We start from the raw sequence: 15,887 nt of genomic DNA, 5'->3' as shown, positions 1-15,887 counted from the left end.
GAGCCTTTCCCCTTAGCAAGCACTATTCCCTGGTATTGTTTTTATTCTGCATGCCATTGACTATAATGACAAAATGCATATTTCTCTCAAAATTGATTTTTCCCCTATTTATTTATTTTCGGCATGATCCCATTTGCGTGCCGCTGCCCTATACTTAAACGACAGACATCAGCCAAAAAAAGTTTTATTTTAAAAAAATTAAACAATTTTTTCATGCCAATGGCCACATGTTTGGCAATTGGCATACTTTAAAAATGGAATACATGCTTTATTTGAGGCTGGCATGCCTCTGTTTTCTTATTTGCAGAAATGTATTCAGCTAGTAACTGAATACATTTCTGCAGGTTACGTTATTCCTGCACGAACACCTGCCTGCTTGCTGAATCACTAATTCACCTCATTTGCATGGTTTTCACCAGCAAATGAGGCAATTAGAATAAGACAGCAGTGTTCTTGTAGGAATAGTGTAGGACTGCTTGTGCATGTCCCGGGAGCTCTATACTGAATCGCTGGGCGGACATATTGCGTGCAGCAGCTCCTGCGCTATTCCTGCATGTTGTGCAGATCTTAATGAATCCCAGGGATTGCCATTTAAGTTGTGGCCAAAATTATCTTTAGAAAGCATGGCTTGCTGCAAACTGATATTGCAAAATATTTGTATTTTAATTAGACTAGTAAGCACAGTTATAGTGTGATTATTGCACTTTCCTTACTGATGCTTGATGAGTATTTTGGCATCCTAAGCTCTATACCTGGTAATGTTACATTTTATTTAACAAAACAGAAAAAATTAAGCAACATACCTCTGTCACTCTGCTGCTCCTCTAGCCTGTGCATCCACTTGATATGCAGAGCACAATGTATGGTTATGTGCTCGTTTGCTGCAAGAAGAAAAGAACAACTATGAATGATGTAATCCTCAAATAACAGGGGTATGCATTGCTCAGAGCAGGTTCTAAAAACTTTACTTATGAAGAATATCAGAGAATCACCATATGCATTTTGCAGTTTTACACACACAAGCTTTTACATCTTTGAACACAGAAAAGAACACAGGACATTCAAACCTAAGGCTTTAATCTACGTCCACACTCTAACCCTAAGACCTATCTAACAAACTAATCCATCTTGCCTGAGAGCAGCTGGTATGAATGCAGTGAAAAGATTTGGGGTTATGAATGTGCAAGGATGGGTTACTAATTTGGATCATGGCTTAGGATTTCAAAAAGGGACCATGTGCTGGGCATGTAGGTAAATAATCTGCAAGAATGAATTCATGTTAGCACTGTGGTCACAACCAGTAAGAATAATTCAAAATCTACATCCCTCTGACAGCTGTTTAAACTGATAGAGCTGCATTCTGTTTTATCTGCTCCATTTTGTTTTCTGTTTTGAAAAATCTGCTTCACCTGGTGTTTTTGTTCTATGTGAGAGATAGATACTTACATTATCTAGGCTGCAGATTTCACTTTTTCCTCCACAGTGGTTCAATTGTTTCTTGAATTATATTTAAATACACAGTGAATTTCTGGGTCTTTCTCTTTCCTGAGAAGACTCCAAGCCTACATAAACTAAAACACTGCTTGTGATTTCCTGCTGGGGGAGGAAATTAAATCTATATTTGTTTGTCTGTGAGTTGCGCAAACTGATAGCTTCTTTCTGTTTTACCTGCCCTAGTTTGTTTTCTGTTTTAAGAAATCGCTTGGTCTTGTGTTTTTCTTCTATGTGAGAAATAGACACTTAAATTGCCTAGGCTGCACATTTCACTTTTTGTTTTCCTTGGTTAAATTGTTTCTTAAGTAATACTTAAATACAGAATGGATTTCTGGATCTTTCTCTTTTCTGAGAAAACTCCAGGCCTGCATAAACTACGAGCACTGCTGGTGATTCAACTGGTAGTTCTTTTTCTCACCCCCTCCCTTTCCTTGATCTGCTTTTAAAGCTAGTGATTTTAAGCTGCCTACCCTTACTGTAAATTGAGCTTTATAAACTCTGCCCTTTCTACACTGCTGTTTATATCTTGAATTATTTATTTGCCTTGTGCTTATTTTTGAAAAAAAAATGTGCATTTTGGCTCCTATCGTCTTTTCTACACATTTACTTGCTTTGAATTCATTATCTAGCTAGCTGTTGAATAAAGCAGTATATTTTTATGGTTTATCATGAAAATTGTGCACAGAAAGTGTCTGCAGATGGAGCACTCAAAAGTTGGATTTTTGAATGTCCATCTTGCTGAACATCTCCTTTTTGAAAGTTCATGTCAGCGAATGCGCTGTGCATTTGCTGATATGAACTCAAAACACTGTCAGAGATTGCAGTACAGTGCAGTTAGGGAAATTCATTCCTTTCCTCTCTGTAGTGCGATCTCGGAGTTGGAATATATAGTTAGCAGGGTGTGTGGGGGGTGCAGCCCCTCACAGGAGGATGCAGGGTGACTTGCCCTCCCCCCTGCAAAAACTTGATGTTAGGTGTAGGAGTTCAGTGTTTTTATGCTCCTACACAGATATCATGTGATGTGTTCTCGGTTTTAATGTTGAATCAGCTGAATTCGCTCAACTGATTTGACATTGTGATTTGTGGCATTTTGTTTTTTCGCGGTTGTGGTTCACTGTTTTAGTCCCACATTATTTTGTTTATTGATATTATGATAGTAAACTTATTTTTATACTGTGTTTTTTACATCAAGAGGTCAGTGGATTTTCCATCTAGTGCACTTGGGGAAACACATGAGTATTTTCCAGGTAGTTCTATTGGCTGGAGGGCTTATTATTCAGCTTAGTTTGTTTTTAGTGCCTTTATAAATTCTGTATAATTGAGTGGCTCTTGGCACATTTCTATAAAGCGAAGTATTTTTATTGAATAATCATAATTTTATAAACTGTTTAAAGTACACTGCTGCATTCATACCTTTAAGTTTGTTTGTGGTTGCATTTCATATCCTTAAGTTTGTTTGGAGTAGCATTTCACTCCAGGCACTTCTTTACTGTGTTTTTACATTAGGAGGACTGGAATGATTCCTCTAGTTGCAGTATGTGTTTACTTACTCTATCCAATATGGGAAGCACACTAAAGGGCCCTAAGTGTAGTTGTTGTATTAGCAAGAGGGCTCAGTCTGTTTTCTGTGTTTACTTACTCTATCCAATATGGGAAGCACACTAAAGGGCTCTAAGTGTAGTTGTATTAGCAAGAGGGCTCAGTCAGTTTTCTGTATTTCCAGTGCTGCTCTAAATTCAGCACATTTGCATGGAGCTGTTTGCTTTGCCAGTGTCCTGTGCAGATATAAGCATCTGAAAACATTGTTTATTTTCATTATTCTGTGAAAGTTTACCATATTAGTTACCTTATTTTAGCACCCAGGACTATTGCTGCTCAGTGATCATCACTGGTTACATTAGCATAAGCACACCTCCCTCATCCAGTTACAAACACCCTCCCCTTCTATTCCCTTCAAGTGCACATTAGGACCTGCAACTGTAGATGGCCACCTTCTTGATATCTCTGCAACTCACACACATCACTCACTGCACCCACAAAGAACAATATACATAGACCCACACATGTGAAGATGCTTACATTTAATTTACCCAAACCTCAAAGGCCTCTCAGCCGCCATCCTCAGAAAATCCATATGTACTCAAACAAGACAATTCCCATCAAAACACATAATGTCATTGTGCCTCAACAACCAAGCTCATAAGGCAAAACACTCAACTTCCCAATATTCTTGTCATAGGAGAGTCCATTGTGAGACACACTGATGCACTCCTTACCAGGCTGGAAAACTGAAGGTTACAGTTAGTTGCCTATTAGGAGCCAGGATTCAACAGTTTGCACATGCACTCTGATCGCTTGGCCCTAAGTACCACTATGACTCACTCTTAGTCCACATGGGCATGCATGACCTGAGATCAGGCAGGTATGAGCCTAGCATTGAGTAGCATTCTGTCTCCAAAGATGATGGCACAATGCTAGCAGAAAATGATTGAATTTAACAATTGGCTTAGATACTGGTGCCATTCCAAAGGGGTTCAGTACTTGTCAGCCTGGGAGGAAATGATTGATAAGCCACACTGCTTTGCTAGGGATGGTCTTCTCCTGTCACTTCTATTTTTGAATATTGGCCCAAACATTACCCACCCCTATAGTGCCTTTTTTAGGAATTGCCAAACAGACAAACCTTCCACCATAATAAAAGTTACTCAGGACAAGCTAAAGGTGTTACTGCTCAGTGCTAGAAGCCTCAACAAGAAACTGCACTCCTTGGAAGCTCTGCACACCCTAAAGAATGCTGAAACCTGTGCAGATACTGAAACATGGTCAAAGCCATGAAAAGCACTCCTGCTGTGCATGGCTATAATGCCTTTCATACATTCCAACCACCCACTGAACATGAAAGAGCTAAAAGTATAGGTTATCTATTTACATAAAGGATGCATATACCTCAAAACTGGTCAAGCAATATGACATGCTTGAGCTACTTCATGTCCAACTAACCATGGGAAAAATCCATTACCATATTCTTGCTAGCTACAGGTCCCCCACCATGAACTAGGAAACCCATACATCTTACCTGAAGTTACTAGAATCACTCACCATCTAGCCCAGTGCCATACTCATGAGTGATTTTAACTACCCTTCCATTAATTGGGAGGTATACACAAGCACTAACATGAAGGCCAAAAGATTTCTTGACTCTGTAAACTCAAATGCCCTGGAGAAGCTAGTATGCACTACCACTAGGTGAACAAATATCCTAGATCTAGTATTCACAAATATGGAAGAGTGCTGCACGCCCCCTAGTGTTATGTTTTCACTAGTAAGATCAGATCACAAAGTGGTCTCCTTTGAAATAAAAGTCCCTTCACCTAACCTCAAAAACTTTAAGAACTCCTCTAAGGTAAATGACCCACTATTAAGGAATGGCATAGACAGTTTCTAAGCTCTTCCAAATACAGAAAACACAGCAACCTATGCAGCGGCATACACAAAAAGCCCTGTATGTATGACCATATAAATGACTGCATAAAAACAACAGTACCAGACCATAATAAACCCAGGTCAAACTGCAAAAACAAGCCATCCTGGTGGACCCCTAGTATTAACAGATTGTACAACAGGAAAAGAAAATCCTGTGACGTAGAGGGAATGTGCACAACAGAGAAACAAGTCCCATATTAGCCTAAACAAGCAAATCAGGGTACTACCACAAAGCATTCTATAACTATGTCAAGAATCTCGATGGCAACACCCAGATCTGCTCTGAGTTACAGCACAAAGGCACGAAAATTACAGAACCAACTGATATTGCCAACATCCTGGCAGATAGGTTCAGTGCTAACTTTACCCCCCCCCCCTCACCCCCTAAAGGGCCCATATATATACAGGAAGAATGCAGAGCCCCTATAATCACAACTACATAGGTAAAAGCTGCACTCTCTAAAGCCAAAAACACAGCTTCCATGGGACAGGACAACATCCCAGGCTGCGTTTTACACGAACTTCAGAAAAAACTGGCTCCCCACTTAAGCACCATGTTCAATAATAGCCTCACATCAGGCTTTGTGCCCACTGAATGGTGCACAGCAACAGTTATCCCACTCCACAAAGGGGGAGCCACCACTGATCCCGGTAACTATCGACCTATTAGCCTGATGAGCCTGGCCTGCAAGGCCATGAAATGTATAACAATGGAACTCATAAACAAAGACATTGGTAACCTCAAAACTCTGGATCCCACCCAGTTCAAGTTTGTGAAAGGTAGATCATGCCTCTTGAACCTGATTGACTTCTTTGAGGCAGTCACCAAAGCCGTAGTTGAGGGTAAGGTGGTTCACACAGCCTATTTTGACCTTGCCAAGGCTTTTGACACCATCCACCATTCTGGAATTATAGCTAAAGTCACTAAACTAGGTATAAATCCCTACATCACAAGATGGGTTGCCAACTGGCTCACTGATAGAACCCACACTGTAAAAGTTGCAGACTCCAAATCTGACCTCAAAGCAGTGACAAGTGGAGTACCACAGGGTTCCGTCCTGGGACCTCTCCTGTTTGGTATCTACTTCTCTGAAGTACAGGCTAACACAGAAGACCTCTGGCTAATGAAGTCCGCAGATGACTGCAAACTAGGAGCCATAGTCAAGTCCACAAATGATGTGAACATCCTACAGAAGGGCCTCATTGAGACAAATGCCTAGTGTCAGATCCATGGCCTCAAGCTTAATGCCAAAAAGTGCAGTGTCATCCCCTTTGGTAAAAACTCTGTACCCATGAACTACCACATATGCAGCAATCTACTTAACACCAAATGTGTGATAAGAGACCTTGGGACCCAGGTGGACAGTAGTCTCCTTTCATAGACACATCGCCACAGTAATCAGGAAGTCCTTCTACGTGGCACACCTCATCATAAAAGGGTTGTCATCCAAGAAAAAATAAGTCATTGTTCCCCTCTACTCGACACTCATTAGACCCATTATAGAGTACAATGCCCCTTTTGGAATGTAGCTTACAAGACATCTGCAGCAGCTGGGAAGGCCACAGAAGTACCTCACAAAGAGGATTACTGGCCTCAAACAAAAAGCCCTACACTGACCGCCTCAAAAAACTCTGAGGTGATCTCTGCCTAACATATAAAGCTATGTCAAACCCAGAGCTGTTGGACATGCTACGCCAAAAGAAACCCAGTCCCTCTGAGCTACATGCTCTAGGGACCTAAACCTTGTCACCACAATAAACAGGACATGCTGGAGGGATAGATTCCTGTCCCAGAGACTTCCCATACTCTGAAACAGGCTACCCATCTATGTCAAGCAAAGTTCTTCATTAGCACTCTTCAAGAAAAATCTTGATGAGTGGATGGGAAATAGGAAATACACCCCAGGGATCACTTCTGTGTCTCTGCTCAACAGTGGCACAGGAAAATAACTTTCTTAGGTGACATAAGCCAGGGAACCTTGTTGGCTAGGCTTACGTAGGCCCTTGGACCGATAGCCTAGTAGCTTCCTATGAACCTATGAACCTACAAACTAGTCAAGTCTCTAAAAGCAAACCTTGAGCAAAAATAGTCTACAAAGCAAAGGATAACCATAAGGCATTTTTCAGTTATGTCCACAATTTTAAGGACAACACCCAACAATGTGTGGAATTAGTTATAGATGGCATCACCTATACTCAACTGGAAGACATAGCAAATCTGCATGCCAACAAATTCAACTCAAATTTCACCTCTCCATCACCCCCAGTTCCCCCCAAAAATGGCCTCCACCACTCCACTGCCAATTATCACCAAAGAACAGGTTGTCACTGTGCTCTCTAAGGATAAAAACCTGGCTTCAATGGGACCTGACAGTATACCAGGTTTCCTCTTAAACAGCTTAAATCAAGAGTTATCTGGTCCATTAGGATCTCTGTTTAACCACAGCCTCTGGACTGGCTTTGTCCTGACAGAGTGAAGGGCAGCAACAGTCATTCCTCTGCATAAAGTGGGACAGTCTACTGACCTGGGAAATTACAGACCCATATGTTTGACTAGTCTTATATGTAAGGCCATGGAAAGAATAATGATGGACCTGATAAATAATGACACAGGAGGCCTCCAAACACTGAACTCAACCCAATTCAACTTTGTCAAGGGCACGTTATGCTTACTGAATCTGGTGGATTTCTTTGAAAAAGTCACGCCATGCATGGGGTGAAAACAGTATATACGGCGTACTTCAACCTGGCCAAGTCATTTCACACAATTCCCCACTCAGGTATTATAAATAAACTAACAAAACTGGGCATAAATCCCTGTGTAACCAGATAAATAGCCAACTGGCTCATGGATAGGACACGTGGTTAACCAGGGTGAATCTAGACCCAGCAAGAGGCTAGTTACTAGTGATGTGCCATAGGACTCAGTACTGAGACCACTCCTGTTTGGAATATACTTCTCTGAAGTCAAGGCAAACGTGGAAGGCCTCTGGATGAAAAAGTTTGCCAACACCTGCAAGCTGGGGCAGTCAATGAATCCCACAATGATGTAGATATCCCTCAGTACAGTATAAATAAGACAAATGATTGGTACCAGAATCATGGCCTAAAACTAAATGCAAAAAAAAAAAGTATTATCGTATCCTCTGGGAAGTCAAATACCCCTGCAAATTACAACACCAATAGCACACCCCTTAGAATGGACACAAAGGTGAGAGATCTAGGTTCACAGATAGATAGTAGCCTGAACTTTGACCACCATGTGTCCACAGTGGTGAGGAAATTCTTTTCTGTGATACAACTTATAAGTAAAGGTATGGCATCCAGATCCAAGGAAACTATAGTCTTGCTGTACTCAGCCCTCATTAGACTAATAATCTAGAACAGTATACCATTTGGCATGTACTTCACTAGGCACTAACAGTAGCTAGAACAACTTCAGAAGTTCCTCACAAAGAAAATACAGGGTATAACTAACATGAACTATGCAGATAGACTAAAAGGCCTATCCCTTAAATTCTGTCTCCTACCACCTATTAAGTGATAATCTATGCTTGACCTATAAGGCGCTCACAAATCCAGCCCCAATGGAGCTGCTACACAACTGCAAGTCAAGCAGCATGAAGATCACTAAATTTAGTCAGCAACTCAAAAAAAAAATTTTGACGAGACAGATATGTGTCTCAGAGATTGCCACTTCTTTGGAGAAGGCTTCCTGTTTGCATTAAGCAGAGTACTTCCCTGGCCCTCTTCAAATGCAATTTGGATCAATGAATGGGGAATCTCAAATTCACACCTAGGGTTGTGCCTATGTCCCTTATGGGAAGAGGAATCTGTAAGATACTTAATGCACAGGTACAAATCTATGTCATCCTCTTACCCCTAGGGGCCATATATTAGGTAAAATTGGGTTATGTTGGTTAGGGTTGTAAGGGCCCTTAAACCATTAGCTTAGTAATTGCCTATGACCCTATAAGGCAGTGGGACAGTATCACGTATCACATGGCTTCTGTTAACAGAGACATAAAAGGTGCTGTACATCAGCGGCTCAGGTATGTGGGATGACTACATTTACAGATATTCCTTGGCATACTGTGCATCACATATTAAATACGTACATCTCTGCTTCTCTTGGATCGGTACTTCACATGGAAGACTGACCAACAGACTCCCTCTAAAGATAAGATGTGGTTGTTGAAGTGAATTTAATAATGAATAACAAAGCCACAATTGATAGTACTTTTGAAAATAATAACATATTCCACAAAACTGTCAGACATATAGCGGTCTTTTGCAATCTTTACACATAACCATATACTTAAAGAGATGCTGTTAAGAGAACATTATAGATTACGAAGATTTTCATAGAAATTTGAAGACTGACCAAGTTATTTGTAACCATCCACAAATTAACTGTTAGTATCAATAAGCAGTAATATAGAGAAGAATATCTGACAATGTGTAAAACACACAAAGATAATATAATGATATGTTTCCCCTATGTCGAGTTAAACCCACAACACACCAAAATATACATATGCCGGGCTACTTTTTCACAGGAACAGCTAATAGGCAGCCCACAGGTTTTCTTAACAAACAGGTACTACATGCGTGTATCTGTATTCCATGGATAACAGATGAATGTGGAGGGTCTATATTAGAAGCAAGAAATTGCTTCGGAGTGAATGCAGAAACAGTGACACATTCATTGAATCACATTTAAGCGATTCGATGAATATGTCATAAGGCAAGGAGATAGTTGGCCAACTTCATAGAGTTGCCCTGAGTTGCCCTTTCCTTCCCTAAAGTGTGATCTCGTAGTTGGTATATTTAGTTAGGGGGGGTGTAGGGGGCTTGGGGCTGTGAGGGGCGAAGCCCCCCAACTGTTTCTGGTGTTAATTTTTGTTTTAGTGAATGGCCGTGTCCGTTTTTTCTCTAGGGAAAAATTCGATTACGTGGCCATTCACTATTTTCAGGTTTTGTGCATTATGTGTCAACTTTTATAAAATAGACCTAAATGTGGAAATGTCTGACACCTTATTGGCTATAATCTAAATAAATGTTAACTGTCAACACATAACTGAAAACATATGTGTTAGCAGTTAGACAGACATTCTTTTTAGCTTAAACAAACGGGACTGTAGTAAGAATATTCATTTTATTAAGAGGAATGAAGTAAAGAAGTGATTTACGAGTTATTATTCACTTATGATAACACCAACACTATAGACGGTGTAACTGTGACAATAAAGACAACCCTGGAACATATAACAGTTGTTGGAGTGTATAGACCACCAAAGTCAAGTGCAAATGACCTAGAGGAATTAATATATTTCTTACATGAAACACAGGAGGGAAGAATAATATTAGCTGGGGACTTCAATTTACCAGAAACAGACTGGAATAATATTGATTCAACAACATTAGAAAATAAATTATTCACAGAGTATATTCAGGAGCAACAAATGCTTCAGATTGTAAAAAAAAACCTACCAGGGGACGGAATATACCAGATATTGTTTGTGTTCCCAAAGACATTACTATAACTTCAAGTCAAGTTTTACCACCATTGATATGCAGTGATCATGGGGTTATTAAGGTTAATTTGTTCTAGATAATTCTGCCAAACTGAAATCTAAGCCAATGCACAGAAGGTTAATTACAGATTATAGCGAAGCAAAACAGTTACTATATAAAACTAACTGGAGTGAGGCGTTCAGTGGAAAAACTGCAGATGGAATGTGGAAAGCTTTGAAAGAGAAATTGAGTGCAAAAAAATCAAAAAAATGTTTAACATCAGGATCTAGGCATGCAACATCAGGGGGTATATTTCCATAAGAACAAGATACCTGATTAAGGTGAGAGAAAAAATATAATAAATGGAAGAGAGGTCGAACTACAACTTTAGAAACTGAAATAAACAAGCTGGATAAACAGATTAAGTATAGTGTTAGACAAGATCAAGAACAATTTGAGGAAAATTTATATAACGATATTGACCATAATAGGAAACCTTTTTATAGATACATAAGATGTGGAAGGAGTAAAGATGCACAAATTGATAAACTGTGTGCAGATTCTAAAATGTGTTCTCAGACACAACAGATTATAGATATATTTACAAAATCTTATATAAAACAGTTTGACTCCACAAAAGTGATAAGTTGTCCTAGTGACATCTAGGTAACCCCAGATACTGGAATCAAATTAGATTATATTGAAAAAGAACTGTGCAAATTGGATCCAAACAAAGCGCCGGGAGGAGACGGAATAAGTAACAATGATCTGAGAACACTTCAGTAAGACCTTACACTACCATTACAATTATTATTCACTAGGCCATATAAATATGGGGAGATTTCTCAAGATTGGAGGCATGCACTTATTAAACCTGTCTTTAAGGGAAAGGGGAGTAGGACAAACCCAGAATCATATAGACCCTTAAGTCTACTTTCATGTTGTGGAAAAATAATGGATAAGGTAATAGTGGATAAGTTATTGTCAGAACTGGATAGGTTGAGACTTGAAACCATATATCAGCATGCATATGTTGAAAATAGATCTATTACCACCTGTAACATGATGTTCTATAAGAATATAATAACAGCTATGAATGAAAAACATTGTGCTGTGATGTGATTTATATAGATTTAACTTCAGGATTTGACAGGGTCATACACAAAATACTGATTAATAAATTAGTACAACTAGGTATTGATGTACTGTTGATAAGATGGATAGGTGCATGGCTTACAAATAGGGCATGGCAAGTACCACGCAGCAAATGGACAGGTGAAATCCTTGAGATTAGGGGGACAGAAACTAAAAGGTGAATATTTAATACGGCACACAGTGATTGAACTATAGACTCGTTTAAGGACCTGGCTATATGGGTAGATTCAGCTATGAGGTTTTTATAATCATATCAACCAACTGGCTAATGATAGTTATAGAATTATAGGTTGTATAAAAAGATTTATAAAGTCTAGGAAATCAAACATAATGAAGTCATTGTTTGTTAGTTACATTAGACCCAAACTTGAGTATGGAATAACAATATGGAAACCCTATAGGAAACAAGCATGAATAAACTGGAAAGAGTACAGCGGAAATATACCAAGGGCATCCATGGATGTGAAAATCTAAGTTATTATGAAAGACAATATTTGAACTTGTACAGTGTCTCTTACAGATATTTAAGAGGAGATCTTATTCAGGTATATAGGGCATTTAGGGACAACTACCTCTGGGAATGTTTGGGGTTAACAAAAAGTACTAGAGAATCATCAGATAATCTATGCAGAAGATTCTATAGGAATGGGAAGTGTCCTAACTGGTTCTCTGACAGAGTAGCTGATGCTTGGAACAGACTGCCAAATTACATTAAAGCAAGTACTAGTGTAGATATTTTTAAAAACAGCCTGGACATTTATTATAGGACCTAGTGTTTAGGTATATTGGCAAGCTAGATGGTCATTAATCCCCGTGCTTGAAACATTTGTATGTATGTATGTATGTACGTATGTATGTATGTATGTATGTACATATACAGGTAGAGTTGGTGATACTTTCATAGTATAATGGATAACTATGAAATGCGTAGTCATCAGCGGCCTGGGTTCTATAGGCATCTATTTTGCAAGACTATACTGGATGAATGTAATTATGCCGTTATATACTGGAAAACAGGTGTATAATTACAATCTTCAGTATTATGTAAATTATAAACATTAGTAAATAAATGAACAGCATGGGAATAAAACCCATACGCATATGGAGAGCAGCCACGACTTCTTCTTAATTATCCAGATGAGCTAATTGACAGAACAGCTACTTAATGGTTATTAAACGCATGTATCTGTTATATTTGGGACACAGCCCTAACTCAAAATTCCACAGGAATACTTAGGTATACATAGTATTATGACACTTATTGTAGGCATCTACTGGCTGTCTCTACTCCTCTGTGACCCTCTGAAGAAGGTCCTCTGTGTCCCTCCAATGCAAGTCATTGTACTGGTGACAAACCTGCACTCCAGTCTGCTAGATCCACATATATCATCAAAGCTCTCTCACAATACAGTTCCAAATGTCATTCATGCTCCACTACAGTGTATACAGTCAGCATCCTCCTTGGTCCAATTTGGGCATCCAGATACATCAAAGCCTCCTGAACGTAGCCATCTCAATAATGTCAATACTCTGATGGAAAATTTAGTAAATTTGAGAATTGCTCACTGAAGTCCCACTGAGTTCACTGGTACCAAGTGTCTGATCTGTAAATGTATCAAAATCAATATTTAAAAGTGGCGGTTATGTCAGGTTATCAGATAATTGAGATAATTGGAATTTAGGCAGGAGCTACACATGGCACCATTTATCAACACCTATTCAGTACTTGCATGGAACACCATCCAGTTGCATGGAGCTATCAGTTAATGCACTGAATTTCAAGAACTTACACAAATGTGTACAAATGGGATTCCAAAACCTGGAATTTTAATGAACCTTATTAATAATGCATGGCACAAATGATAATTAAAAGATGGATGCACATTAGGTGCTCTGACTTTCAGTTATGCCTGAGTCACAGGTAGCTGATAAGGTAAATTGGCACCTGCTAGCCTTTCTGTTTTGGAGAATATTAACTATGTTAACATTACTCATTCTCAAATGTATCTCTTTAGATTTATTTTTATGGATGATGTGTGCATTAAGACAAGTGTTTGTAACTTACTGGAGTGGTGTTTGTTTTACCTGTATGCATAAAGGTGTAGATGTCTGCATCAAGGGCATGCAGTAGTTTCCCATATGTAGATGTATAGACAGACTGACATAGCTAAAGTGAACAGTACAAAAATACGGATTTACAGATTATCCGTACATGTTGCAGGTGACTCCATACACTCTTTGGTGTATGTATGGAAATCTAGGCAGTCCGACAGTATCCATATGTACTATGTCCTTTTGCTGTTACGGATATTTTTTCATTGATGGTTCTTAACATAAGTCTTATAACTACTGGTTCAATGCAATAAGGATCCATGCTGTCTGTGGTTTACTTATGGATACTGAGGTTTTCTGACACTTTCCATAAGTTGTTCAATTGATAATTTACAGATAATCTATGCTGAAGTGGATGGCATTCACTTCTCAGTATTGACTGGGATGATCTGAGGTGTTTTTGAATATTTGTCTGTTTAGGCTGCAGCTGCATTACAGCTACAGCAACACACATTTCTGTTGTACACATACTGCATGTCTGTGTAGTATTTTAATGTGAAACACATGTAACCAGTGCCTACTGTGGCATGATACTGTTGAGCCTCTATTCAATAGATATGTAGTGTAGAAAAAGTCTTTCAGCTTTTCCTGGTTAGGGGTTGCCACAGTGGAACTCTGGTCTGCTAATGATTGGCAGTGGATTTTTATGGTGCCAAGTTGCCAGCTCGACATCCAACCTTCAAAGAAGGCACACCCATTCATGCACGCACCTATCTGCATGTCTTTAACGTAACTCAACTGTGGGGAGGACATGCAGACTCCACGCAGAAGGTGCTCCAGCCGTGAATCGAATGGGAGAACCTCTTGCTGTGAGGTGACAACGCTAACTGATGCACCACCTCAGCCTCAATAGATATATATAGCATGAGGGGTTCAAATTCCACAGACAGTCTCTACAGATATCACAAGTCATGTTGCTTTTACAAATGTTATATATGAAGACGTTGTTGTAAGATTTTATATGCCCCATTACTATATGTCACAGTGAATGTTTCTTAGACTTTTGAACTGCACAGAAATGCAAAGTATTTATGTTGACAATAGCTGTCTATATAATCGTCTGCATAAACTGCCCCCCCCCCCCCCCATGATTATGACCATGGCATATCATTGTCTTTTAGCTTTTAGATGACAAACAAGCCTAGGGACAACAGTTTCTTCCCACAGGTAAATGAGATTTTAATAGATGCTCTACAACAACATGGAGAAAGATTCCTTGGATGGGCAGAGAACAGAATATGGAGGAATAAAGTGTGGGCCAACATCACCAACATGATTATTGTGGTTGGGAATCACAACAAATCATGTGAGACCTGTCCCCAATTCTGTTCTGACATGATCCTCCTTGCAGCCAATGAATTACAATGGTATGAAAGATCAATAGATACCATCGGTGGTGTTCCACCATTGACCCCCAATGAGATCACAATATTTCTTGCACCCCTGCATATGGTAAGTAGGGAACGACACACACACACAGGGACGGGATAGAAGCAGGAGTTCAAGGTCAAACATGTATGTCTTACTTTGCATGACATTGATGACTATAAAGTAAATCACATATTGCTGTTGCATGCATATTCATGCATTGTCAGTTTGGATTTACAGCTGCACAATTCAATCATGCACAGAGATCCTCACAGGGTGATGATGATCAATATAAGTGTAATACCATGTAGTCATACAACTGCAGTACAGACAAAAAAAATGCAACCAACATGTGTAATGCTGTCTGCTTTAATCTTTTCAGGTCTGTCTACTTCTGCACAACAGCAGGAAATGGCAGGTGAGTGTCTCCATACAGTGTTACTGTGACCACCACCTGTTATTACCCTCAGTCTCATGCCATGGCACTGCTGTTTGCTGTCATATTAATATTTCCCCAGCATTGTACACTACAGTTACATCCACTGGGGGCTGATGTCATGCAAGTGCAATTACAGACACACCAGGTATATTACCACAGCAGGTTCATACTTTGCAGCAATCTGTAGCAGATCTGTGATACATGACATTAATGTCACTGTTTTTCTACACAGGGACATTTGGCCAACAGGTGCAATTTACATTGAGTGCGTATCCATAGCCCCTGTTGCTGTGTCATATACGTCATCCTGTCAGCATTC

Source organism: Protopterus annectens, chromosome 3.part0 (genome assembly GCF_019279795.1).
Source record: "Protopterus annectens isolate FY-2018-M chromosome 3.part0, PAN1.0, whole genome shotgun sequence".
Taxonomy (NCBI): domain Eukaryota; kingdom Metazoa; phylum Chordata; order Ceratodontiformes; family Protopteridae; genus Protopterus; species Protopterus annectens.
This window is presented reverse-complemented; position numbering follows the sequence as displayed.